The sequence below is a fragment of the Cornus florida genome, unplaced genomic scaffold (assembly GCF_030987335.1).
Source record: "Cornus florida cultivar Cherokee Brave unplaced genomic scaffold, ASM3098733v1 CherokeeBrave_3.0.0_Hap2_Chr01, whole genome shotgun sequence".
NCBI lineage: Eukaryota > Viridiplantae > Streptophyta > Magnoliopsida > Cornales > Cornaceae > Cornus > Cornus florida.
This window is the reverse complement of record NW_026775571.1, coordinates 74,463,624-74,468,848: the sequence shown is the minus strand read 5'-3', so window position 1 is coordinate 74,468,848 and position 5,225 is coordinate 74,463,624.

Sequence of the window (5,225 nt, the reverse complement as noted above, 5' to 3'; positions counted from 1 at the left end):
CCTTAACACATTATTCTTCAGACAATTTATTTATTTTTTCTCTCTTCTGTCTCTGCATCAAGCAAGTCTTCTCATTCCTTCGAACACAAAACTAACAACACATCGAGAAACCCAATTGTTGAAAATTTATCTTTCAATACTGCTATATATCACATGTAAACAATAGTTGAGGCCCCAAGAATACTGAGTTACATTCACTTAATCGATGTCTTATTTTTATTTATTTACTTTTACTATTGATTTTTTTTTTTGGTCATGATTTCATCCATATAATTAAACAAATCATTTGCATGTAAAATGTGTTATGTTTCCTTTGGTTTCTTAACATTTTAATAATAAGAATTTTAATATATATATATATATATATATATATATATATATATATATATGATGAGATGGTAGGTGGTGGAATCAAAACAATATATGATGAGATGGTAAATGCATTTTTTCAAATAAAATGGCTTAAATGTCCTTTATAATTAGATTCTTGTAAATTGAATAGAGAGCAACGATATCTTTTCACGTTAAAAACATTCATATTTTTAGGTCTTTAACTTGAGTACATCAAGTACAATAATTTCGTCTCAAAAAGTTACTTCAGGGTATTTCGTGTTCTCCAAGTAAGTAAATTTAAAAAAAAAAAAAAAAAAAAAAAAAATCAGATTTAAAAACGAAATTATGTTGCTTAATTTTTAATTGCCAATTTTAGTCCACTTACCTTGTTGTATTATAATTCAATTAAGGAAAGGAAAGAAATTGGACTAAGGAAACATGTCAACTTATTAATTATTTTCCAATTAATCGAATAATGAATTGAATACCATTATAATATATATATATATATATATATATATATATATGTTGCTATATATTAATGGATAAAATAATATATATGTGTGTGTGTGTGTGTGTGTGGCAATAGAGCAGCTCAAGGTAGAAGATTGTAGATTCTAATGTGTAAAAGGACCTAGCTGATGCAATGAATTAATCAAACCAAAAAGAAAGTATCAAGTCCATTATCATTTTCTTCCGAGATAAGAGGGGCTAGCTAAAAGCCTGAGCTGAAGTAGGTTACTCAAAGTTCAAGAGTAGTCAGTTCGACATTTGATATCCTAGAAATTTCTTCTAAGCTAGTCCACTGAAAATTTCGGATCAAGGAGTTGTTGATTCATGAGATGATACTTCTAGGGATAATGAAGGTACTCATCCAGTAAAGTTGATTGCAATAGAAAATGGATTTGGATGTTGTAACTAGGTTTCAATAACTAGAAATTTCAAGTGTTGATGCTAACTTTGGGTTAAAAAAGTGAGTCCCGCGTGGGTCCACAGTGGAACACAATTCTTTTTTAAAAAAGGAATTATTACATGGTCAAAGATCATTATTCCCGGCCAATCATTAATTGGTACGTAAGCAGAAATAAAATAAAAGACTTGCATACTTATTTATTTGTCAATGGATAATTGATCCGGACTAATAGTTCTACAACAATGTAATAATTCTTCCACTGAGAATAAATAATTCGAAAGTATATTTATTTGATCAAAAATAGTTTTTGGGTGAATGAGAAATTGTGCCGCAAAGAGAAGTATTTGAAAAGCGTAAAATAAATACTAAATGGACAAAGGCGAATTCAGGAATTGTCAATGAGGGGGGCTAGTATTAACCATAAATTTAATTACACAATTTTATTAGCAAATTTTTTTTTGAATGGGGGGCCTAAAATTTTTTTTTTTTTTTTTGGGGCTCAAGCCCATCCAAACCCCACTTTGTGTCCGCCACTGTAAATGGATGAGTATGTGAGAAAGTATTGTCCCATAATGGAATCTAATAAAACTTTTAATGGGTATATTTATATTTTTTTTAATTTATTCGATATGTTCTTTTTTTATAATGTCTGCTAAAGATCAAGTGCCACCGAAGGAGTTCTTGAGTTGCTTAATTTATTTTCTCATCTTCTATTCCAAAATGAAGTTATTTTATTAATTATACATAACTTAAATATGATTTTATTGGCTTTCCATTTTTTTTTTTTTTTTGAGAATTTTTTTTTGTTGCTTCACATACTTTGCTTGACGGAGTGAGAGAAAAATAAATAAATAAATTTTTTAAAGAAAAATCTGTTAGGAGGTAATTTCGTTCGAAAAATTCCCTCAAACAGTCACTTAAACGGACATCAGTAACACCCAGATAGTTGAGGGGAGTTTTTTTGTCAAAAAATTCATAAGGGTTTTCGTAACGGGCTAATAGTCAAGGGGAATTTTTTGTAATTTGCCCTATTAAAAATGCAACATTAATGAAAAATAATGAATTCCTAAAACATAAACTCTGATATCGCCTGTAATATTTGTGCCAGAGCATTAAACACAAATCATAATTTCATAAAATTGAACTTCATTATTTTTACATATCCATAATGCCAAGATAGTAAACCTTAATCCATAATGCCAAGATAGTAAACCTTGATCCGCCAAACGAATAACATGTTAAACTGTAACTACAAACAATAACCATAGCGTGAAACCAATTTCTCTCTCTTAACTTTTGGACACATCAACATTTATACGCATGAATAAGATATATGCACGTTTATAAAGGTAGAGAGAGAACTAATTTTTCTTTAATTAACCTAATTCTAATTTTCATAAAAGTAAAGAACAAATAGAAAAATAATTTCTAAATAATTAATTACCTAAAATATAATTTATAAGATGATTAAATAATATATAATTTTCCAATATAGGCTCAAAAGTTTAGACATATATATATATATATATTAATTATACTTTCCGTACATATATAGGCACAGAATTGACAGCACTAATAGTACTGTAGATAGAGCAAAAGCAACAGCACAAGGGGGCAAGGATCGTCCGCTGTGGGACCGAGTGATGTTAAAAAGGATTAAAACGGCAACGTTTTTGGACGCCTATGGTAACTGCACGATTAATTTACCCGATTAATTTAGTTAATGGGGTCACGGTAAATACTTTATCTGTGTTACCCAATAAAACTTAATAAAATAATATTATTCACCTCCAACACTAAAGCTACTTAATATAATAATCGGATTAAGTGCCAAAAAAATTCTTATGTAATATAAAATTTTCTTATGTTATCAATTTGGTACAAATAGATTCTGTTATAAAATGACGATAATATTCTCAGTTCAATTGAATAAATTAATAACAATAAATATCAGTTATGTAAAATAATTTTTTTGTCTAATTTGTATAAAATTATATTTATTTGGGCAAAAATAGACCTCAATTTGGGACAAGAATTTGTGTTATCATCCAATCTTTCTCCCCTGTGATCAATTGAAGTAATTTTTTTTTATTTAGAAGAAGAATGATAAGGACTAACTACGGATCCACGTCATAGTTGTTATCATTCATTAGTTATATATATATATATATTCTTTTTCTTTTTCCAACATTAGTTATGTGTTCTATTTTTTAATAATAATAATAATATTTGCCTCCACTAAAATTCCTTTTTTTTTTTTTTTTTTTTTTTTTTTTTTTTTTTGGCCAAAAAACCTCTCGTAGGTGTTCTTATCTGGACATTGAATATTCTTAGATATATGTAATTACCCCACCATATATATATCTCTTTTATTTTATAATATACTATTATACAACCAATCAAACCAATCACATGGACAAATTAACTCTCTTGGTTTTTTTTTTTTTCCTATTTCTTTATTTTTATTCTTTAGTTAACCACACAGATTGCATAAAAATAAAAAAATAAAAAACAAACAAGCAAGCAAGAAAAAAGAGGTAATAAAGTTTTACTTACAAAAAAAAAATTTGTACCAATTAATTAAATAAAGTTAATAATGACTGCCAAGGACTAGCCTAGATTGTGAAGATTCCATCAAGGAAAAAAAAAAAAAATTGAACATTGAACAAAAGATTTACTCTAGTAAAATAAAAGTGGACAAAAATAGTATTTAATATGGGAACAGCCATGGAACGGTGAAATTCATTCGAACTTTACGAGCGAGTCTCATAACATCTGATTTGATACAGCCAAATTCATGTAAACTAAATATGGCAACACAAGGAAATTAAAAGGGTAAAATAGAGTTTTCATATTTAATTTTTGTTAAGAAGTAGTCAAAAGGACTTATTAGTACTTTTTTAAAATTTTATGGACTAACATTTACATTTTCAAAAAGTATAGATTAGTTCTACACAAACTCTATATATGAAGGATTTTTTTGCTCTTAACCCATAATAATATTATAACTTATATCTAAATATTAAGTAAATTTAATATAATAATATTCTAACTTTATTAAATACTAAAGAGATGTAATTAAAAAAATAGTCTTTAAATTCATTAGTTCTAATTGAACATTTGTTGAAAAAATGAAATAGACAATTTATATGTTTTTGTGAATTAAATAATCATTAACTAAATTTTCTGAAAAAATAATAATTGACAACGAATTTCAGCAAGGGTGCTGACTAAAGTACCAATGATACTGAACAGTTCAATTATTTAATAAAGTGAAGAAAACACTTTAATATACTCTCCGTAAGTATTTCCATTCTCAATTTGAAAAAGTGTATAAAAAAATATTTTTATTATTTTAAAACTGTGTAAAAATACTCTTAAAAAAAAATTTAAAATAAATTAATATTGTAATGCTCGTTTTACCTTTTTAACCTTTTAAAAATACCGTATTTACTAATAATCTCATAATATATCAACGTTTTCTACGCTTTATCCGTATGAAACAAACAATCCATCATCAATTTATGAGAAAAAGGCAAAAAAAGACAAAGACAAACAAACCACACACTGCGCCGCCGCCATCATCAATTTCTCAACCCAAAAAAAAAAAAAAAAAAAAAAAAAAAAAAAAAAGGCCCAAGACACATCTTCCCACCACCACCATCTCATCCAGGTCTTTAATTTCTAAAAAAATAAAAACCACCAGGACACATCTTCACACGGTATAACACCACCACCCACGCTATATATGGCTTTTGGTCCAATGAAATGTATATATATAAGAAAATATACGTATGTATATAATATGGCATCATTGTCCTCATCTTCAATTTTTCAAAAAAAAAAAAAAAAACCAGGAAACATCTTAGCACAGTATATATTTGTAAATCAAATGAGAGTGTTGAAACCCAATTTAAGGTTTTCTTATTAATTTGTTGAACAATCACACACACACACATAGTATTTGTATATATAATGA